General features: G+C 41.5%; 1 long non-coding RNA gene across 1 annotated transcript; it reads left to right on the plus strand.

Moving 5' to 3' along the window:
• The first annotated feature begins 211 nt into the window (after positions 1-211).
• LOC120519802 lies at positions 212-21,498 on the plus strand. The gene is made up of 3 exons (XR_005631668.1): positions 212-280; positions 4,258-4,351; positions 21,261-21,498. It is a non-coding gene; the product is annotated as an uncharacterized LOC120519802 (long non-coding RNA).
• Positions 21,499-24,697: the final 3,199 nt, after the last annotated feature.

A 24,697-nucleotide genomic window follows, 5' to 3' on the forward strand; every position in this document is an offset into this window, starting at 1 on the left:
TTGAGAATGAAATGCAAACCGCTGCACCCTCAAGCTGCCCATCTTTTACTTAGTGTATGCCATTGACTCCGTGTAGTCATGCCAGAAAGTGACAAATTCAGAATACGGGCATATCTTAGAGAGGGCTGTCCTTTCATTAAGGGTGTGGCAATGAGTGGAGCACTGAATGTACCTATCATGCAGGTAGCAATACAGCCCCTCTCTGCCTAACCCAGGATCTGCTTTGAAGACTACAAGGGGAGCTCCTCACTTTTAAGGCCTTGGGCAGCAGTCTTTGCAGGTTTTTGTTCCGGTTTCTTTTCTTTTTATTTTACACAGTACTTCAGTTTTTGTATAGTTTCACTTTTGCACTTGTGGTTAGCAAAGCATTAATTCCTATAAGTGTGTCTTTTATTTCTTCACATGGATTAATTTATCCTTCGAAAATACCAAAGTTTAAGCTTGGTAACTTTTGCATGTACTTTTTTAATAGTTAATTTTATACAAAATGACAAGTACTTTTTGTATCAATTGACACTTAGCTTTGTTAGTTAAATGTTTTCCATAGATTTTTATGCGTAAGCATAAAATGTCTGTGCATTGTTTAATTGCTATCTAAAGTTCATCAATTAAAACGAATGTACAGTGTTAACTGCAGTAAATTACCGATAAAACTTCTCTCTAGTAGCATGCACATTTGCAGTGGCTCTACATTAAACATATAATTGTGTATAGGTGATGTGGTGTGAATTTTATTTAGCAATTACAGTTTTTTGAAAGGACTGATACCATCTGACCTTCTAAATTGTGTATTCTGTGGCGATTAGACAGCACTCATAATTGATTCAAGAGCGTGAAAGAACACAATTAAAAGAACTTCACCTCACAGCGCACTAAGCTGTGTGACAGAAACTCAGACAAATCTGCATCTTGAGTAACGTCAGGTCATCAACCTGAGTCACTGCAAAACCCACTCAATTTATTATTGTCTAAACCCCACTTTGTGACTTTATTGGGTTTATCTGTTTGGTTGTAGCTCTGGTGGATTTTCAGTAAAAAATATTGAATTTTGAATTCTCTTGTTATTCTGTCAGTGAGGTCCAATGTCTTGGTGTGTACCCCTTATTTTTGCTTCTAGTTTGGCAAGTTGCTTATGGACTTTCATGCCATTTACTTCACAGGACCACCTTAAGAACATCAGAAGTGTTTCAAATAAGAGGAAGCTGTTTCATCCATTTTGTTTGCTTCATTGCCTAGTAGTTGACTGATCCCACTATATTAAACAACTGCCTTCTATGTCCTTGGCATAGCAGTGCTTCCCGTGTCTAGTTATTTCAATTTAAGAAAGCACAGTTTTGGTAGTTGTGCTTAAAAAACAGTTGATGGTAGGTCTTGGTTTGGGAGATATGTAAGATTTTTGGGTTGATCAATTGTATCTTTTAACATCGTTGATTTAAGATGTTATCATCCGGGGTGAGGTATCATCATTTTAACTGAGTAAGCCAACATTGCTGTTCTGCATTTCATGTAACTTTTAACTTAGCCACAGGGTGTTATTATTGTTAACAGCCATGTACTGTAATTAGGTGCTTAGTGTACAAAAGCACAGGTGGGTGAAATGGTGGGAAAAGAAATCAACCTTGCCGGTGTGAAAATGGTGAACCAAAAGATTTAATCAAGGTTATTTGTTGACTAAGTGTGAAGGTGATTGTCATGATTCAAGTGGCTAGTATAAACACAGTATTTATGACTTATTTAATCAAGAGGGTCAAATCATCGTCAAAGGAACAGCTGTCGGAGATGTAAGTAATAAAGCCGCATATTTCTGATATCATGTATCAGAACAAGCCCAAGCTGCACAATTAATGTGGACAAAAAAAGAATGGCAGTGTTTTCAGATGTTATATGTCACATATGTGGCTATTTATTTGGGGTTTGATTTTTACAAGACAGAAAGTCAGCATTGTTGTGCCTATATGATAGAAGGATGGTAAAAGATTCCCACAAGATGTTTGAATTCTGCTTCTTTTTGTTCTAAAACACAGCTTGACTGAAAAGTCGTTCCTGGCCTTCATTCTTTTAAGTAAATATGAAATTATTGGTACTGAGATTCCGAGTGCCACTAGAGGTACTCTGATCTGGCATTAACACTTAAAATGATTCTGGAGATGTCTCAGAGAGTCTGGAGGTGAGCAGGGGTATTTGCTCAGCTGGGAGGGTAGCAGAATATCTAGAATAATGTGAAAGACAGTGGAATTGTGGGGTGGAAGTGTTCTTGAGACTTGGCAACCTGGGCTAGTGGCAAACAGGGCAGGAGAACAAGACTTTGGATATCTTGACTAGCCGTCACAGGAGTTGACTTCTTTGTTTTTGATTCTCTATAATTATTCATACCCTTGTTTTGCTTGATAAACCACCACTTAATGCTTTGTTGTTTTTCCTAGCATTTTATGTTTGGGTTGATGCACCCCTGAGTATTACATAAACAATCTGTTCAGAGTTATATCTGTATTTATAAAGTTATTGAAGATAAGTAAAATATAATTTTGGGATCCTTGAAATGTATGTTTATTAAACACATTTTCTTAGGGTAAAGAAAGAAGAAAAGTCTTTCCTTCTTTATGGTGAAATTTAGTATGCTTTCATTTTTAATTGATAGTTGATTTTTAGTACTTAGCATATGTCTAATTTCTATTCACTGTATGTGTAGTTCACTGAGCTAACATAATTATTTCATGAAGCAAATATAAGCATTTTAATGGATTTCAAAGAACTGTTCATATATTTCAGTTTTAGCACTTAGAATAATTCAAGCGGCAATGTGTTGTATCAGTGGATGCTCCCAACCTCTCCTCTCCTCTCTCAGCAGGTACCTAACATTACATTTTATAGCGAGAATAGGCAACAGAAAAAAAAGTCTAGAATTCCAGCATTTAATATATTTTAGGATTTCAGACATGAATGGAGTTTGTGTTAAAAAAATATGTCATTGTGGCACAGTCTATATAGTATATAGTATTGAATCCAAGACCCAGTAGTAGTTGTTATGTAGTTTACACATACTTCCCATGTCTGAGTGGGCTTTACCCTGAATACTGGGTTTTCCTTTCATTCTAAAGACATGATGATTATGTTATTTAGTGAAATGAAATTGTCCCCCAGTGTAAGTGTGGGTCTGTACTTGTGTTTGCTTTGCAGTGGGCTGGCTCTGTATCCACTGTTGTTTCCTGCATTGTCCCTGATGCTTCCAGAAAAGACTCTGGCTCTCCTGAACTACCAACTACCCTGAACTAGATTGAGTATAGTGACCACCAGGTGCCCACCAGCTCCAAACCTGACACAAACAGTCACAAAGCACAAGTCTAGCACGCACAAGGACTTTTCATTTGGGGAAACTCCTCAAGAAAGAGTTTATCACAGCAGTAAGCACGATCACAATAAGCACAATAATAAATCACTCATCACTTCTCTTCATTTCTCTTTCTTCCTCTCTTTCTGCCTTCACTCCTCCTCTGACAAGCATCGTCCTCTCCCTCCCAACTCTGGCTCCTGGAGCAGTGTCAGTGGGCTCCTTTTATCCTGCATCTCCGAGTACACTCAGTGGCCTGTTAGTGTGGTCCAGAACCACTTCTGGGTGAGGCAGAAGCCCGACAAAGTAGGTCTCTGCAGTCTCTGCAGTACTAAATGGGGGTACCAACAGAACCCAACACAGCTGTAGCGAACTCAAGCTTCAGTGGAGCCTTGTGGTAATCCAAGGCAATGCTGCAACCCAGGGGAGCTGCCATCTAGCACTCCAGGGCAGATAATGCTCTATGCATGTTCTCTTCCCTGGTCCTTCCCTTACCAAGACTCCCTGTCCAGGTAAGGGTCCTGGCCATCCGCCATAGTATATAATGATGACCGGGCGAAAGTAAAACTACAGAATTTAAAGCACCCCTTTCCTAGCTTCCATAGTTTGACTGTGATTATTGAGGAACCCTTTAAATTGTACGAATTTTCTTACTGTAAGCCTGATGTCAAAATGAGTAAATAGAAGAAAAATAAAAGAAAGCACTCTGCCACTTTTATTTTGGATAAATAAGGACTACATAGTAAAAGTTCCATAATTATAGAGCTATGGTACAAGTTCACACAATTTCAAACAACTGCTTATTATTCTGTAATGATTTTGATGTCCTGCATAAGTAATTTAACATGGTGACAGCACTGTTTTTATATAAATATGTTTGCCTTGTATACACATTTTGCTTGACATGTTCATTTTTGTATACCCCACAGGTTCAACAGTTCTTATCCTCTCTAAGCTATCCCACCGGCCATGGCTTTCATACGTCAGTTCCGACTTCTTTTGTGGAAGAATTACATCCAGCAGGTAACTGAATACTGGAGTTTATGATAGTTTGTCTTCCTTGAAAACAAAGATGAAGGAGTAGGTGGTTAAGAGGGTGCCACATATGTATTCTGCCTATTTGCTCTGCCACAAATGTATTCTACCTATTTGCTTTGGTTTCCATGAAACTCTGAAATGTAAAGAGCAGGCTCACAGAATAGTTGAGATTACTGTTTGGTGACATGCTGATTTTAGATTTTATTTAATTTTGCTTTTCCTTATGTTTCCTATCACAAGGATCATGCTTACATATTTTGTGAATGTAATTGACAATGTTGCAGTGATTAGTAGTTCTCCCTCACAGTCCAAATTCCAAGCATTCAAATTCTGCCTTGCATTCAGTGCTATTGGAATAGACAGTAGTGTCTCAATACCCTGAACTAGATTAAGAATAATTTGAGAACTTTCTTTCATGGCAGTTGATGGTGCTTCTTTACCTGTAAACACATTTTCTAACATTTAAGAAAGTGATTTTCAAATATCATTTAGTTCACTGTTTTGTTAAGGAATAATTTCAAAATATTAAAAGTATCTTTGGATTAGATTTAATCGTTGGATTTAATTTAGTCTTTTTACTTAAGTGGTAAACCTCAATCAGGCTAGAAACAGACCTCACAACATCAATCCTAAGAGGAACACCAGTAAGCACTCTGCTTCTCTTCTTTTTTCATCTTAAGACATTTTCTCTCCCCATTTTGCAGAACTGCCTTCCACAGAATCTTTTTTTAATTTATGTTTTTTTACAATATCATTCTATCAGCTCCATATGGAAAATGTAACATTACACAACATTACACAAAAACATCTTCCAGTACAAAACTTCTTTTGCTCAATTTCAAGTGTCTGGTCATCCACATTGGATAAACAGGTAGAAGCCTGGCAATTTGGGATGACCTTAAAGTGTGTTGTACAATATTTCATATCGCTTGATCATAGCCACACATTCTGTAGCTCTCAGTTTGTGGTATTTTATAGGGTTTTAAAATTCTTCTAATGAATAAACAGAATAAGCTAACCTCAATCTCTGCCTTAGGTTACATAAATCTCCAGAAATTAATAACCAACTTATTAATCTATTCCTTCATCTTTTCAAATAGCAGCTTTTTTCATCTGCTCTTGTTTTTCACTTTTTCGTTACCTCGACTTCGTATCCACCTTCATCTCCTATTATGAATATTCTTTTTTTCCTTTTCAGCCGTACACCTGTTGAATGCTACACAGCTGATATGCTGTCTGTGTCAAACAATAGTATTTAAGTAATGTCCTCAAACCAGAAAATGTACAACACTGACCTTTTATAACATTGCAGTGAAAACATTGTGTATCACACGCTCCCTGTCGACCTTTCTAGCAATCTCCTGGTGACCAAGTAAGCACAGGTCATAAAATGGTGGTACCTATACCAAAAACAAGATGGAGCTATGGGAGAACATGATTCAATTAAATCACCATTTAAAATGTGTCTTATTCAGAAAGCAGTCTTATTTTTAGAGAATCTGTAAAAAATTTAAAATAAACACCAGATCATTGGCTGAAGAGCAGGAAAAGGTGAAAGAAAGGAAGATATGAGTTGTTGTTATAATCTGCCTTCAGAGAATGCCCTGTAAATGTGAAACATGAGACAGAAATCGAACAAAGTCTGTTAACAAAAAGTCAGTCCTATCTGAAACCAAAGAGTATAGTCAAAAAGAAAAGCATGAAGTATGGAACCAGGATCGAGGGATCAAAAGCAAAGCACAATGCACAAAGTATCATTCTCCAAATCTCAGATGATGCAAGAGTGCGTGCTACTGATGTTATAAGCCCGACCTCCTACCTGAACACCAGGCAATACTATAGTATATTTCTCTATTATGATAAAAAAAAATCCTGGGACGTGATGAGACTTTTTAGCCTGGGGCCGAGACACGACTTTTTCAGATAGATACATGTCCCATGAAAAGAGACTTTGTGCCAAGAGATTTAACCATGCCAGACAAAGAGTAGATGACAAAGTAGGATGTCATAAAGAAGTTTAAAAACGTTGGCACGATACACATGCAGAGCAGGTTAGAGATAATGAAAGTACTAAAATTAGAAAGTCTCAAAAAAATAATAGTAAAGATCATTAGCGCAAACAAACGGTGAAGTAACGCAACAGCGAAAAGAGATTGACTTTAGATCGTCTAATTCATGTTGCCATCAGTGAAAAGTAGTGTTTCTTCCCAATGAAGAGGCGTATCTACGAGAATTAAAAGATTTGTTGTTTGGTGAAAGTGAAATCCACTTACGTGAGTGGCAGAGATGCAAAGTGGCTGGCGATAGTGCAGTCCGGGGAGGTTGGTGCCGAAGTGAGCAGGGGAAAAGCCCCTAGTTTTATTTAAAAAAAAAATATATATATACAGTCATGTGAAAACATTAGGACACCCTTTGAAAGCATGTGGTTTTTGTAACATTTTTAATAAATGGTTATTTCATCTCCGTTTCAACAATACAGAGATTAAAGTAATCCAACTAAACAAAGAAAACTGAAGAAAAGTCTTTTCAAGATCTTCTGTAAATGTCATTCTACAAAATGCCTATTCTAACTTAGGAAAAGATAGGACACCCTTGCCCCTAATAGCGAGTGTTACCTCCTTTGGCTGAAATAACTGCAGTGAGACGGTTCTTGTAGCCATCTACCAGTCTTCGACATCGGTCTGAGGAAATTTTACCCCACTCCTCAATGCAGAACTTTTTCAGCTGTGAGATGTTTGAGGGTTTCTTGCACGTACAGCCCTTTTCAAGTCACCCACAGCATCTCAATGGGATTCAAATCTGGACTTTGACTTGGCCATTCCAGGACTCTCCATTTCTTCTTTTTCAGCCAATCTTTGGTTGATTTACTAGTATGTTTTGGGTCATTGTCATGTTGCATGGTCCAGTTCCGCTTCAGCTTTAATTTTCTAACTGATGGTCTCACATGTTCTTCAAGCACCTTCTGATACACAGTAGAATTCATTGTGGATTCTATGATGGTGAGCTGACCAGGTCCTGCTGCAGCAAAGCAGCCCCAAACCATGACACTTCCACCTCCATGCTTCACAGTTGGTATGAGGTTCTTTTCTTGGAATGCTGTGTTTGGTTTACGCCAAACATGTCCTCTGCTGTTGTGTCCAAATAATTCAATTTTGGACTCATCTGTCCAAAGAACATTATTCCAGAAGTCCTGGTCTTTGTCAACTTTATCTCTGGCAAATGTCAGTCTGGCCTCGATGTTTCTCTTGGAAAGCAAAGGTTTCCTCCTTGCACACCTCCCATGCAAGTTAAACTTGTACAGTCTCTTTCTGATTGTAGAGGCATGTACTTCTACATCAACAGTAGCCAGAGCCTGCTGTAGTTCTCGAGATGACACTTTAGGGTTTTTGGAGACCTCTTTTAGCATCTTGCGGTCTGCTCTTGGGGTGAACTTGCTGGGGCGACCAGTCCTGGGCATGTTGGCAGTTGTTTTGAAAGCCCTCCACTTGTAGACTATCTTCCGGACAGTGGAATGGCTGATTTCAAAATCTTTTGAGATCTTTTTAAATCCCTTCCCAGACTCATAGGCTGCTACAATCTTTTCTGAAGTCCTCTGACAGCTCTTTTGTTCTCACCATGGTGCTCACTCTCACTTCAACAGTCAGGAGCACACCAAACTAAATGTCTGAGGTTTTAAATAGGGCAAGCCTCATTCAACATGCAGAGTAACGATCTACTAATTATGTGCACCTGGTGTGATATACCTGTGTGAGATCTGAGCCAATTTAAGAGGGAATACATGTGAGGGTGTCCTATCTTTTTCCTCAGTTAGAATAGGCATTTTGTAGAATGACATTTACAGAAGATCTTGAAAAGACTTTTCTTCAGTTTTCTTTGTTTAGTTGGATTACTTTAATCTCTGTATTGTTGAAACGGAGATGAAATAACCATTTATTAAAAATGTTACAAAAACCACATGCTTTCAAAGGGTGTCCTAATGTTTTCACATGACTGTGTGTATATATATATATATAAAATATATATGTTGTGGAAGTTGACCGGACACAGACAGGCAGACACGTTCACGTCACCCACAAACACGTTTATTTACAATATATACAACACTAATTGGTCACACAGACCCAGTCACGTGCACATAAACCCCAAACAAAGTCCTGGCCACTCAATGCCTTCTCTTCGGGCCGCCTCCACAGCTCTCCTGAGCTTTTTCCTTCCGCCTCCCGACTCCAGCCTCGAATGAATGGTGACGGCCCCTTTTATATGGTTCCCGGATGAGCACCAGGTGTTCCCGGCATTCCTCCTCTGGCCACGCCCCAGCGTGGCGGAAGTGCCGGCTGCTCTCCGGGCGCCGTCCTAAATCTTCCCCCCAGCACTTCCTGGTGTGGCGGAAGTGCTGGGGTAACAGGTCCCCAAGGCATTGGGGCGCCTCCTGGCGGTGACCACGGGCCCCTACAGGGTGGAGCTTCCATGCCCTGTACCCGTGGCCCCCAGAGCAACCCGGAAGGCAACCCCCACGTGATCCAGCGTGGGCACAGACCCACATCCAGTCCCTCATGGCGTCCCGGCGGGTCATGGCCCCTGGCATCCCTGACAATGTATATATTATTTTCTTTACATGTATTGTCAATGTTTTTTAGAGCATAAAATAAGAATTGGCATATGTCAAAACCTAAGCAGCAAGAAAAGAATTTCAAAAACAAATGCAAATTAAAGCCTGGAAAATTTTAAAAAGAATCCAAAACATAATATGTTTCACTGTATCACTGGTTTTGCTTCCGAAGCCCTGAGGGGACATGGTGCATTTTTTTTTTACGGCAAGCAATCTCATGCCCACTACATACTATCCTGTGCCCACCATATACTTCATACTTTTTCAATTGCACCTGCTAATATTATAGTCACACCATATACCTTAAGATAAATAAGCACCATATACCATTGTGTGTGTTTGAATATGCAAATCAGTATAAATAGCCCCTTATGTTTTGCGTTCTGTGAAAAGACAATGGCAAAGCACATGGGGAAAAAGAATTTCAGCAAATACCAAATAGTGGCAAGGAAAAACGTACTATTTGTTGGTTTAAGCAGTGATATAAACAACTAAAGGAAGTTGATTGAGTGACAGAGTGGCGGAGAAACTTCGAAAGTTTAAGTTCAGAAAGTCCCGAAATAAATAAGAAGTGGTCAGATAACAAATTTGCAGTGAAAAGGCGAGTTATAGCCTAATGTCTGGGTGTCGTATGGAAGTGTATTAGGGTACAGAGAAAAGAAAAACAAAATAGGGACACAGTGGAAAAAAATGTCCAAATGTCAACTGTAATCTTGAAATTTCCACTTTAATCACGTAGTTTATTTTGTCATTAAAGTAGAACATCATACACTTCATCTTAAAATCGTTTATTTTACCAGTTTCTCAAATCCAATCATAACTAAAGTAGCACATTAAATGCTTCATATCATTGTGTTCGTCTATGTACTCTTTTGTGTGTGTGAATCACTACGTGTTTCTTAATCGGGCTTTCTTTTACGCCAACAGGTCACAGAATATATTACATTCATGATATTACAGCTCCTTAACAATTTAAATACTAATATGTATACTTGATATCATTTTACGGTGATAAGAATTAAAGCATGTATTAAACATGAGGGCATGTTGGTGCAGTGGTAGTGATGACCTGGTGCCCCATCCAAAGATTGTTCTTGCTCCCCCACAAAATCCTTGCTACACAGTGCGCGACCCTCGATGAAATAATTCATTACAGCAGTACTGTCTCTTTCAAACGTGCCAACCCCCAATTCCTGGCCCTCCTTTTCTTTCTCCAAGTAACCAATAGCCAGACAATCAGCTCTGTAATTAATGTCAAGCCATCTGTAAGCTTAGAACACTAATTTTTCAAAACATTTAAGGAACATTGAAATATCTTCATAGTACATGCCTAATTATTCCATCCATCTATCCATCTAGGGTCGAGCCAGTCCCAGCAGGCATACATTATACAAATGAAGTTAAAAATGTATCTGTATAATGTAATATATACTTTAATGCATTTCATCATAAAAATGATATCAAGAGCTCCAAGAAGATAACACTTGGAAATCTAAATCGAGTTAGAAGCCAGTCGTCATCATCTGTAAGTGTGCACTCTCTTCTATTTAAATGAATTGAATTCTTTTATTGTTATTGTATGGCACAATGAGATGCAATATGTAAATCTTCTATACATTTATTTTCCTATATAATGACGATAACTGGCTACTAAGTCAATTTAGATTTCTAAGAGCTATCCTCTTGGAGTAGCGTGCTGTTCTAATACTAGGATATATACTTGACGTCATTTTTATGATTAAATCCATTAAACTATGCATATTACATTTTACAGATAAATTGTTAACTTAATTTAAATAATGTATACTGTTAATAATTAAACATGTCACAGTGGTAGGAATGAGCTGGCGCATCACATCTAGGGATTGTTCCTGCCACGTGCTTGATGCTTGTTGGGACTGGCGCAACCCTGGGTAGATGGAAGAGTTAAATATGTATAACGGAGATTTTTCAATGTTCCATAAAAGTTTTTGAGAATCAGCGTTCTAACCTTACAACTGGTTTTACATTTATTACAGAGCTTATTGTGTGGCAATTGGTTACATGGAAAAAAAAAGTGGAAGGACAGGAATTGGGGGTTGGTACATTTGACAGAGATGGTACTTCTGCATTAAATTATTCCATTCAGGGTCACATGTGTCCCAGCAAGTATCTTGTGGGAGGCAGGAACAATCCCTGGATGAGGGAGGCAAGAACAGTCCCTGGACAGGGCGCAAGCTCATTGCCACCACTTTGCCACCGTGCCCCACATATTTAATACATTAATGCATTTCATCATGAAAATGATATCAAGTATACATCTTACTACTCTAAAATGTTAAGAGAGCTGTAATGTCATGATGTAATGTATTGTGTGTGGCAATCAGTGCCTGCGTGATCCTGTTTATGAAAGAGAAAACCCATTTAATAGAACATAGAACACATAGAATTTGAAATAAATGATAGTAAATTAAACATTGATTTTAAGTTGATGTTTACAACGTTGTACTTTAATGACTAAATAAACTTTGAGATTAAAGTGGAATTTTAAAATTAAAGTCGACATTTCAACCTCTTCTTCACGTGTCCCTAATTTTATTTCTTTTCTCTGTGCTCTAGTACGCTTCCGTATGACACTCTGACTGTGGGTTACAACTCACCTTTTCAACATGACTCTGACATCTGACCACTTCTTTTTTTATTTCGGGCACTGACTTTCTGAACTTGAACTTTTGTGTGCCATTCCATCAATTCCATTTTATTGCTCATACCACTGCCTAAGCCACCAAAAAGTATGTTTTTCCTTGCTTCTACTTCACTGAGTAGGACCTCCACTTCGCATTCGCTGAAGTTTTATTTTATACCCTGTGCTTTTGCCATTGTCTTTAAAAAAAAAAAATGAACGCAAGGAGCTGTTTATATTGTTTTGCATATTCAAAGGAGTGTAAACTCTGGGAGGAGTGAGGGTGGGGCGACAGATACAAGCATGTGTGCAGCATTTCATGCTGACTGGAATTTATTGAGTGGAAGTGCATGGAAGTTGGCGTATTCATGGTTTTGTGCATCTGAATTTTTTTGGCGCTTACGCACATTTCCACTTTTGTCCGTACACTATGTTTTAGTGTGAATTCTACACACAACATTATACGTGAGGCCCCAGGTTATCTCTTGCATGAGTCCGATTTTGACGAAAAATGAAAATATTTTTTGTAAATTATTTTTTTTTTTATTTCAGTAAGTCTTTCAGCAACATAAATAGTTTTGTTTAGTTTAACTTTTGATTTGTTTTGGTTAATTATTGCAGTTTACAAAAATGACTTTTTAGTAATAGTTTTTGTCTTTGTAGTAGTTTTTATTAATGAGTATAATATTGGTGCGCATGAGATACTAAGTGATGCACACAAGATAGTATGTGGTGCGCACCAGTTTGTTTCCCAGAAAAACAAAATACACCACATCCCCTGTGTCTCTCTGTATTTTCATTCTGGTTTGGTTTGAGCAATTTTTTTTGTATATTTTCTATTGGCATACAAAGGTACTGTACTCAATGCAGGAGTCCTTTATGGATAATAACTGGTGTTTTGGTCAGTTGCATCTGTAGTTTGGGGTGTGATATGTCACCTATGAGTTACAACTGGTGTAGTCTGCTGGATTTTCTGGCTGTCAGCTTGGCAGGGGCCTACATACCAATCATTTTTCTGTGTCTAAAATGCCTAGACAGGATTTCACACTTTGTTCCCAAAATGTGAAAGTCACACCTGAAATTTGAGAAAAAATGTAAAAAGGGTGGAAATCCCACACGAAGCAGACCACCTGTAGGTGAGGAGGACAAGAAAGAGAAAAAGATTTGTGGTAGTGTTATATTCTAGAGTAGACTTTGCATTTTAACCATTGTATTAAATAAAAGAATCTTTTTGGAATTGTACCTGTGTGTCTAGCATTTGTGTTTTTTTGGGTGTGGGATGTCCCCTCAGGAGTACAATGTGAATACCACATTATTTATGCAATCTCACTTTAAAGCTAAGCTTAAGTGAAACATCTGTTTGTACACATCATTTAGCTCTGCATTGTTTGGTTTTAGGAAAGCAGTTTCTCATCTTTTGTCCTATGTTGTCATGGCGTTCTAATTTCTCACCATTCTTTCAATTTTTGTGAATTACTTGATGGTTTAGTATACAAAGGACATTGTTGATCAGACATCTTACATTTGTTCTAAACTGAGGCACTCATTTCTGATCATTGCTTACTGCAGAAGTATTACAGTACTGTTTGGAAGGAATATCAGGTCACAGATGGGTGTTGAACAGTAACCAGTTTTGTGATGCATTTTTGCTATTTTGCAGTGGTGGTATCCTTTGGATACTTGTGAGGGTGCAGTGTTTATTATGTGCTGCATTTGAAGGTGAAATTCTGCATTTTCAAATTTGAGATTATGGTTTTTTTCTTATGAGATAGGCTTTCCTTATGCACCAGTCCCACGTGGAAGAGTGTGAGTAACTGTATTTTATTCATAAAGAAAGGAAGCGAGAATAATGAGTATGACCACTGGATTATTGCAGTGTTGGCACTACTCTGCTCTCTAGCTTTGTGTAGTGACTGAAGAATGAAACTATAGGTATAAGCAAACAAAACAAAGTTCCATTGCTGAACTGAGAAGCTCACTGTTAGTGATCAAACAGGGATCTTGACAATTCAAGGAGGACATTACAGTAGAACCAATAATGCTGTGACTTAGGAGGACCTAAGTGAATGGTTTTTGCCATCTAGTCAGAAACATGTGCTGTCCTATGACTCCAGAAGAATTATACTTCTGCATGGGCTAGGAGTACCAGGCAGTTCTCTAGATAGAGCTGGAAATAAGCAAGTGTGGTCAGCTATGGTCAACCTGTTGTCCCTATGACCATTGCCAGAAAATGATGTTTAGTAGATGAGATGAGTGAAAAATTTATCTTTGCAGATGTCTCCATAATTGGATCTTCAGCATGTATGTACTTAAAGGTCTTAAAGTTACATGATGGCTGTAATGTCATTTTTTTTATTACTATTTAATTTAATATTGTTTCTTTGTATCAGTATACTGCTGCTGAATTATGTGAATTTCCCTTTGGGATTAATAAACTATCTATCTATCTATCTATCTATCTATCTATCTATCTATCTATCTATCTATCTATCTATTGTCACGCACGCGCGAGTAGGAGGCCGCGGATTGATTCGACAGCACCTGGGAAACCACTCCGCCAGGGAATGGCGGGTATTAACTTTCTCCCTCTGCTTCCTCATAGAAAGAAAGACCTTCCTGCACCATAGGCCTGGATTGACCGCAGTGCATACTTCCGCCCTTCCTCCGCCATCTTGCCCTGACGTCATCCTTCCCATCCTCCCTTGCGGTCCTTCCCGCATCCCTCCACTTCCGGCTCCTCCCCAATAAAATGGCGCGACGCCAGGAGTCGGCGTCGCGCATTATGAACTGTTTTGTTTATAATTTTGACCAGTTTTTGTTTGTGATTTACAATATACGGGGCCGGAAAACCCCAACCCTTGCTACTGTCTCCTCGGTCCTTTACAAGTGGCGTAGCCGGCAGGATAGAGAGATCCCGGAATGACGGAGGGACAGGACCTCAACACGGGCTGCAGGATGAATGACCAGCTCCAGGCGCTGCAGCTGCGCAAGCCGCCACCACCGGGAGCTGGAGGCCACGAGGCCAGGTTAGTGGAAGCCCAACGGGCGAGACCAGACCCGCCCAGGCAGCCGCCTCATCCTATGGTTCCGATGGGCCCTTCGAGGACGCCGATGCCTACCTGGGCATGTTTGAGAGGACGGCCACCCGAAGCAGTGGCAGCGGTCCAGTGGGCGCCCATCTTGGCGCCATACCTGAAGGGACCAGCGCTGGGCCTATTATGACCTCCCTGAGGAGGAGGCCGCTAATTACGACCTCCTCAAGCCCAAATACTGGCCCGCTACGGCATTAGCCGGGCCAGCAGGCGTCGAATGGCGGAACTGGGTCTTTGACCCGAAAAGCCGCTTCGCGCCCAGGCGTTGAGTTCTGGGGCAAGAGCCCGGACGGGCGGAAAGTGGTCGGCGGGTGGCCTGTGAAGGCCTGGTCAATGCGATGCCCAGTTCCCTCGCCCAGCAGGTCCGGGACACGCCTATCAGAACATGTCGGGCCTCCTCGGCGTCCTGGAGCGTCAGTTGGCGGTCCTCCGACTTGGGGGTCAGAAAAGCCTGCTCGCGGGAACCGCAGGGACGGGCGGCCACCCCGAGCCCCTCGACGCTGCAGAAGCGCCAGCCAGAGCCAGAGAGAGGCGGGTCCGCCGCGCTGTTTCAAGTGTGGCGAGACCGTCACCTGCTGCCAAACTGCCCCATCACATCGCCCGGAGCCTATGGACTGCAGCTGGACATCATCGGAGAGGTATTGTACCCGCCGCATCCCTTGGCGAGTCGAATCGGGAGTGGTGTTGCTAAATGGGCACGCCGTGGTGGCTTTGTTTGATTCCGGCAGCAACATTACCATTGTTGCTCGCCGTTTGTCTTACCGCAACAGTGGTTAAAACAGCATTTGTTGGTCACCTGTGTGCATGGGGGGACTAGGTCATATCGTTCCGCTCACTGCTATGTCACCTGGAAGGGGGAACCAATCCAAATGACGGTCGCTGTGTTACCTGACCCCCCCTTCCCAGTGATTCTGGGACAAGACTGGTCTAAAAGAATCAGCGGTAAGCCATTCGCCGCTCCCGGGGCCTCGTTGGATCTTGTTATGAGGGGAAAAGGCACCCCTCCCGCGGCCTCCACGCCGTGCACAAGGGCAGGCCCTATGGGCGCTGGTGTCTCGGGGGACCTTTCCGTGGCTACGGACCTTGACCGGAAGATTCCGCGGAGAAGGGACTAGCCAGGAACTCTTCCCGGCCCAGGCCCCAAGACCCTCTCGGCCTGGACCATCAATTTCGGTCCACGCCGCCTCCTTTAAGAGGGAGCAGTGGAATGATGACTCCCTGCGCTTTGCCCGGAATGCGATCGTTCTGCCTAACAGCTCAACAGCGGACGGATCCACACCGCGGGAACCCTTCTTTGTCCTTGAGAATGATCTGTTGTACCGGTGGCTACCCATGAGGCGAGGTGCGAAGTTGTTGCTAATTCAGCGTACCTTCCGGCGGGAGATATGCGAGTTGGCACATGCTCACCTCCTAGGCGCCCACCTCGGGGCCGAAAAAACACTGGAGAGGATTAAGCTCCGCTTTTACTGGCCTGGGATCAATGAGGAGGTCCGGCGGTTCTGTCAATCCTGTCCGAGTGCCAGACCCGCCAGATTCCTAGGAGGGACCGTGCTCCTCTAGTCCCTATTCCCCTCGTGGACATCCCTTTGAAAGGATAGGGGTCGATTTGGTGGGCCCCTGGAGCCCTCAACCCGTGGCCACAAGTATATCCTAGTCATGGTGGACTATGCCACCCGGTACCCAGAGGCGGTTCCCCTGCGCCCGCTAATACTAAAAGCATCGCACGGAACTGGTTAATTTGTTTTCCGCGTGGGCATACCCAAGGAGGTCCTCACGGACCAGAGTACGCCCTTCACTCGGATACGTTCAAGGAGGTAGCCAAATTACTGCAGATAAAGCACCTGAAAGCGTCAGTCTATCACCCGCAAACTGACGGGTTGGTCGAACGATTTAATCAGGCGCTTAAGCAGATGCTCCGCAAGGTAGTCAGCGCGACGGCAGGAACTGGGACCAGCTCCTCCCGCCGTGCTTTTGCCTACGGGAGGTACCCCAGGCCTCTACAGGCTTCTCCCCTTTGAATTACTATACGGGCGACAACCCCGGGAATCCTCGACATCCTAAAAGAAGGCTGGGAGGCGAGGCTCTTCCCTCCTCTAACATTTTGAGTACGTGCGCAACTGCGCGACCGACTCACAAAGATCAGGCCCCTCCTAAAAGAGCACGTGACTCGGCGCAAGCAGCGCAGGCCGGTGTTACAACCGCAACTCCGTCCTCAGGGAGTTCCGCCGGGGACCGAGTTATGGTGCTCGTCCCACCTCCCACTCGAAGCTGCTCGCTCACTGGCAAGGGCCTTACGAGGTTAAGGAGAGAAAGGACTCGTCGACTATTTGGTGAAACAGCCCAATCGTCGACCGAAAGTGAGAGGATCTATCATGTCAACCTGTTAAAGCCCTGGAGATAGAGAGGAGCTCCCAGCTCCGTAGGTCACTCTCCCTTTCGCAAGCACAACTGCCCTTAACCTCGGCGAAGAGCTGACCCCAAGCAGCGGCAGGAGTTAGCCCAAACACTCCGAGCCATCCCGAGGTAGTGAGCGAGTCACCCGGCGGACCGCTGATTGAGCACGATATAGTCACGGAGCCCGGGTAATCGTCCGAGAGGCCCTACCGACTCCGGAGGCAAAGCAGCGCAGAGGTCGAACTGGAGGTGAAACGTATGTTGGACATGGACATAATTGAAGAGAGCCATAGTCCCTGGTCCAGCCCTATTGTCCTCGTCTCCAAGCCAGGCGGCTCCTGGAGGTTCTGTAATGACTTTAGGCGTCTGAATCAGATCTCCAAGTTCGATGCCTACCCCATGCCCCGCATTGACGACCTCCTTGGAGGCTGGGTGCGGCTCGTATCTGACTACCCTTGACATGACAAAGGGTATTGGCAAATTCCTTTAACGGCATCCGCAAAGGAGAAAACGGCCTTTAGCACCCCTAGCGGGCACTGGCAGTACAAGGTCCTCCCATTTGGGCTGCACGGGCCCGGCGACCTTCCAACGTCTGGTAGATAGAGTGCTGAAGCCCCACCAGTCCTATAGCGCCGCCTACCTGGATGGCGTTGTCATCTATTCCGGCACCTGGGAGGAGCATCTACTGCAGGTCGCAGCTGTCCTCCGAACACTGGCTAAAGCCGGCCTCCGCATAAACCCCGGAAGTGTTTTTGGATTAAAGGAGGCCAAATATTTAGGCTACCTCGTGGGACAAGGACAGGTGCGCCACAGAGCTCCAAAGTTAAAGACATCTTAGAATGGCCCCGTCCGAGTACCAAGAAACAGGTGCAGGCTTTCTTGGGGCTTGCGGGTTACTACCGCCGGTTTGTTCCCCGTTTCTCCGAAAGAGCAGCACCCTTGACTGACCTGACAAAAAGGGCGCCCCTATACGCGGTGTGGACCGACAAAGCAGAACAGCGTTCAGTGACCTAAAGAAGGCCCTAACGCCGGCACCTGTGTTACGGACGCCCGATTTTGGGCTCCGTTTATTCTCCAGACCGACGCCGGACACAGGCCTGGGTGCCGTGCTGAGCCAAAGCGTCGATGGTGTCGAGCACCCTGTGATGTACCTTAGCCGGAAACTGATGGACCGGGAGACCCGGTACGCGGCAGTGGAGAGGGAGGCCTTGGCCATTAAGTGGGCAGTGACCCACCTCCGTTACTACCTGCTGGGTGCGAATTCGCTCTGGTGACTGATCACGCTGCACTTCAGTGGATGTCCCTACACAAAGAGTCGAATCCGCGGGTCACCAGGTGGTTCCTGGACTTACAGCCGTATAAGTTCACTGTCACTTATCGGCGGGCACCCTTCAGGCCAATGCCGATGCCCTCTCTCGTATTCACGACCTCTCGGTTAGGTCCGCCCGACCTGACGGTCCTGGGCTAAGGGGGGGATCGTGTCACGCACGCGCGAGTAGGAGGCCGCGGATTGATTCGATAACACCTGGGAAACCATTCGCCGCCAGGGAATGGTGGGGTATTAACTTTCTCCCTCTGCTTCCTCGTAGAAAGAAAGACCTTCCTGCACCATAGGCCTGGATTGACCGCAGTCGCGATACTTCCGCCCTTCCTCCGCCATCTTGCCCTGACGTCATCCTTCCCATCCTCCCTTGCGGTCCTTCCCGGCATCCCTCCACTTCCGGCTCCTCCCCAATAAAATGGCCGCGACGCCAGGAGTCGGCGTCGCATTATGAACTGTTTTGTTTATAATTTTGACCAGTTTTTGTTTGTGATTTACAATATACGGGGCCGGAAAACCCCAACCCTTGCTACTGTCTCCTCGGTCCTTTACACTATCTATCTATCTATCTATCTATCTATCTATCTATCTATCTATCTATCTATCTATCTATCTATCTATCTATCTATCTATCTATCTATCTATCTATCTATCTATCTATCTATCTATCTATCTAATGCCCATCTTCACATACTGTTCAAGTAGTAGGAATTCAAATAGGAGCTTGTAAAGTAAGCCCACAGTGAGGAAATCATCGGTTTTGTATGCAACAAATACAAGAAAGGAAACTTCACTTTGAAAGTGGCAATAATAATATCAGTAACAGCATGTTATTTTTATCTTCCCTGTTTCCTCCTGCTTCTGCAGTTGTGCCTTTCTAGCTTTTTATTTAGCATCTTCAGACTCATGTAAGAATTACAGCAGTAATGTACTGATTGTCAAGTGGCAAAATATTCTGTTTTAATGAAGCTACTTCTTGAAACACTTGGAAAGGATTGACTTTTTCTTTTCATCACTCCGATTTCAGGTTGTCTGCACAATTTTCATTCTTTTCATCTTAATTTTCTTTTTGAAACCAGATGTATTTGAAGTCATCTTTCTTCTGACTAGCAGCATCTGTTATTGTTGACTTACTGTTGGATGAAGGCCACCCACACATTCATATATAAATACATGTTTTATGTGCAAAAATAGAAATATATCCCAGAATTTCATATAGAAGACAGTGAGTTAGGTTTGAAGAGAAAATTAAATTTGGATTTATGGTGAGGTAAATGCAAGAAGAAATACAGTTTTGTCAAATCAATACAATAATAATAAATTCGTGAGATTTTGTGCCTGTGGGAGTATGCCCTTTTGCATTTTGACATGATGATGTACTCAGATGTTTTTATGTGATATTCATAGAATCACAGAATACTTCTTAGAAATAAGTCAATAAAAAAATTCATAAGTGCGCATATTTGGATACTGTTTGAAACTGTCTGAAACCTGGTAGCTGTTTCCTATGCAGTAGTAAGCTCAGAAGCTTATTATTTCATTTTTCATCTCCTTTATACTACCCTATCTGTTCCTTTATGTACCTGGAAAGTGTAGGAAAAATACTTAAAATAATGTTTTGTAATGTGTGTTGCCTAGGGAAATGTCAGTGGTCTGGGGAATGTGAATATTGTTATTGGGAAAGTCAGCTAAGCAGTAAAACAAAGAGGAGTATGAACCTGGAAAATACTGGAGAGAAGATGAAGGGATTTGCTTGGTTATTTCTGTCATACCCATTGAATCTTTTTGTATGCCTCTTTTTAGCATCACATTTTAAAACCCATATTAGTAGTATGGATTGCTTTCTGTCATAAATGCGTTTGAATGCCTTTTAAATCATTCTGTTTTATGTTTTTGCTATTAAAATAGTTTTTCTTAAGTTTATTTTTATCATTATTGTTGTGATGTCACCGTGACATGCTTTTGTAGTTGTTTTTTTTTGCAGGTGTTGTCATTTTGGCTGGGGTTTCATGGCTGCAGCTGTGTTGTTTATATCGACAACATCCATTGCCATGCATGTGTTTTCTTGTTTTATTCTTGGTAACACACAAAAAAATTCACCTTCATGTTTAATTTGCATGCTCAATAATTCATACACTTCAACAAGGTAGATGTGGATGCCACATGAACACAAGTCATAACTTAATAGTTTCTTTTTGATGATTTGGAAGAGATAGCCCTTGGGGTTTTCAAAGCAGAAATAGACATGCCTGATGTCTGTAGACTGACTTTAGTGTCTTCTGCAGGAAAGAAGCAATTAGTCAATTTCTATGCCTAACAGTTAGTCTGTCTTCAGGTATGCACTTTTAAAAAAGTATCGCCCTAGGTGGTCTGTTGGGTTTTTTTTTTAAATTTTTTTTAAATTGGATACTTTTTACCTGATGAGTATTTAGTTATACATTTGCCTAAACTCATTCAAAAAATCTAGAATACGGGTGCCATGTGTAAAGCAGACTGTGCTGATCATATGAAGGAACTGCAATTCAAAATTTCAAAGAAAATATTTAAAGTTTTGTCTCGGGCAAGGTGTATTTTAAAAAGTTGGGGTTTGAACGTTTAGAGAGCTGTTACCAGGGATGAGTGGTGTATAAAATAAGTGTTAATCTGTTTGCTGTAGTAATGTGAAGAAGGTCATAAAATAGGAAGCAAAATTTGTGAATGAAAAACACATTGAATCTTTGGCTTAAACATAATGAAAAGCAGCCATATAACTGGAGTTCCTAACTACTTTTGGTCATGAGAATGTAGTATTTTTATTTCTTTGCTTTGTTTTACAGAAGAGGCAGATTTTTGTGACAATTATCGAGATTGCGCTCCCTCTGCTGTTTTCTGCCATTTTAATTGCCCTGAGACAGCGTGTTACTTCAGAAGCTTTCCCAAATGCCACAACTTATGACAAGTTTTCAGTGAAACAGCTTCCCCTATCGGGTTCTTTTGAACTTGCCTACATTCCAGGAAATGTCAGTGTCGTTCAGCGCCTTGCCATCTCAGTGGGAAAATCACTCACGCCTGATCTTGGTGGTAAGTATCAAAGGTATCTCAAGTAGATATGATTGTGGATGAGGTTTTTTTAATGTTACATTTGGCACCAAGTTACATACTGCCCTGTATTGAAAGATGCCTGCAAACAAATCCTTACTAAATAAAACCTCCGTTTGCCCTGATGGTGAGCTACTTCATGGGTACATACTGTGTCTGAAGGTTACTAGATCCTATAACACTGCAAAGAAAGAAATAAGCTGACAGAAGAAAATAGACTTTCCTAGGAACTGCAGGGAACTTTTGTAGGAGCCTTTGTGTCTAATAGACTCTGAGTTGCTAGGGATACACAGCTTGTAAATAAATGAGGAATAATCAATCACCTTACATTTGCTTTACTTACATTGGCAACAGTTAAAGTATATTTTTTTACTATAGCTGAGGGATATTTACGTGAGTCACTTTTCATTATTTTTATTTTAACTGATTCTTCTGCTTAAGCTACAGTGACCCTGAAAATGATATTCAGATATACTGAAAAACTGTCAATGTCTGGTATACTTTTTTCATTTAGTCTTAAGGAGAATCAGAGTTTTGGACACAATAGATTGAGGAACATCACCTCAGAGATTACATAAACAGTTTTAAAAAAAAATCCAATGCCAGACTCTTAATTGCAAGCATTTTGAACAAGGAGTATAATCTCTCTTAACTTCAGTTTAACAACTAGCTGCATTTCTTTAACATTTCTGAATAGACTAAGTTCAATGTGGGAAGCACTCTGTATCGTGATCCTGCCATCTCTCAAGCCTCAAAATCTATACTGGCTTCATAAACACAAGCCAAACTTGCTCTTCACCCCAGGCCTGCATCAACGCAGTAGCTCTTACCACTTCAGGCAGCCTGGCCCCATACTCAAGATGCAGTCGTCGAGCCTGCAGAGGCCCAGCTGTGGGACACGAGCTTAGAAGTCACAGATATCAAAGGGAGAAGTGGAAAAGCATTTATTTCCTCTGGCCCAATAAAACTAAACAAAGTTCCTATAGTGTTACAGTATTTATTAAAGGAATTTCAAAAAGGATTACACAGAAATGTCAGAAAAAAATAGGTTTGCCATATAGGCAAATCTAAAAGCTAACAAAACCAGTAGTCGACAAACCAGAAACAGCATCTTGAATTGAGACCAATGATTCAAAAAACATAAATTCCAAATCAGAAAAACACACAATTCAAAATACAAAAGCAACATTAGTGCTGAAGCAGGTACTTCATCAGCTACTTTTTCTTACAAAGCCCTGAGGGCATAATTTAAACAACTAGACAAAACAAAACTAACCTTATGCATCAGCATAAATAATTAATAAACAAAATATTCAAGAATGCGTAAAACATACAAGCAACAAAAACAAAATATATAATAGTTCATGCAAAATAATGACAACAATTAAACATAATGAAAAAACTCTTAAGCCAGGAATGACTCTATGGCTGAACAAATAATAAACTGTGGAAAGGTGGGTCTACTTGAGGTACTCCCTCAAAGCCCAAATTCTTACCGTGTGTTAAATAATCATTCTGAGATGGTTTGCTAGGAAAATTGCCTTTGAAATTTGGCAGAATGAATGCTGCTGTAGCAGTTAGGAAGCTCTGACTGTCTCTGATAGCTGAAGTGTTCTCTGTGCTCCGGCTGTTCTCTTCTCCAGGTTCTGTTGGAGCATGTATTAATTTAGAGTGCCGCAATTTAGAAGTCCCAGGTTTAAGTAGTTAGCAGTTATGGTGTTCCAGCAAGTCCAGAGTTCAGCAGTTATGGAGTGTTCAAGTGCCAGGGTTTTTAAGGTAATATTGCTTTATTACAATTAATCAGTTAGTGTTTAACTGCTAGTTTTGACCCCTTTTTGAAAGAAGTCTTTGGGATCAAAGAACATTTTCACTGATGTAACAAAAAGTGAAACCAAATGCAAGAAATAATGATGTACAGAATAACAAAGAAAAGCAAGCAATTTAACATTATAGATAGAAAAAATATGTTGTACAGTATATGAAAGAATAATATTTCATAAGGAGATTGTGCATATGAGTGCTCTGTTTTTTAAAAATGCAGGCCACAGTTGCATGTTGAGAATTGATTGAGCTTCATTGTTGCCTGCAAGAGCCTCTCAGCTCCTATCCCAAGTACAAAACTGATAAGCGACTGCCCAAAGATGCTGTAGATATCCTGAGAGCTCTCTTAAAAATCAAGATTGCTTGGTTGGCTGTTAAAGAATCACTCTTCCTTGTGAACCATCTATTTGAGTACTGTTTTCCAGTGTATGTACAGACTTTTTTCTTCACCACCCCTCCATCTTTGCATGGTTGCATTATTATGGTGTTTAATACCAGTCATTCCATTTTTGTGCCCATAGAAACGTTGGTGGTAGTATACTGTGGAAATACTAATTAACAAAGTGAATGATTCACCTGCTGTAGTTTCAGTTTTCCTTCCCTACGTTTGACTGCACAGCCTATACAGTTACCTGTATATATATTCTTCCATCCGTCAACTTTCTAACCCATCTATTCAGTTTACGGTTGCAGGGACCAGTGTGTATGGTAAATGCATTGAGGGCTTGACAAGAAGGAACGTGTATGGGAACAGTCCATCACAGTTCACTCTAATGGCACACGTCTGTGTCACTCATATTGGGCCAGTTTAGAGTTGCATTTTAATGTAATACATATATCATTAGGACGTGGCAGAGAAAACACATACAGGTACGGGGAGAATGTGCAAACTCTGCAGAAGCAGTGCCTGGGCTAAGATGAGAAATAGGAGCCTCATTTATAAAACTTTGCATAGGTTAGAGTGTGAAAATATGCATATGGCAAAAAAACAGAAAATGCATATGCAAAAACAAAAAAAAAACAGACCTATAAACCAGGCATATACACATTTCTATGCAGTTTACCCTTATAAATTACAATCAACTTGTAAATGTGTGTTTGTGTATACACATCAAACCCCTCCTGGTTCCACCTTGAAACAACAATATAGGAACTAATCAACCTCATACATTTGCAATCACAACATTGCAGCCCTTCCTTGGCTGGTAGAGCAGCCTCCTACATGATGCATCCAGTAGAGTGAAATAGAAGTTCTTATCTTTAAATTAGAGGCATGCAAAGGACCATAATTTGTTAGTCTAAGTGTGGGTGTTCTCAACATGCACAAATAAGTGGAATGGCAACAAGTTACTGC

The sequence above is a fragment of the Polypterus senegalus genome, unplaced genomic scaffold (genome assembly GCF_016835505.1).
Source record: "Polypterus senegalus isolate Bchr_013 unplaced genomic scaffold, ASM1683550v1 scaffold_5721, whole genome shotgun sequence".
Lineage (NCBI taxonomy): Eukaryota > Metazoa > Chordata > Cladistia > Polypteriformes > Polypteridae > Polypterus > Polypterus senegalus.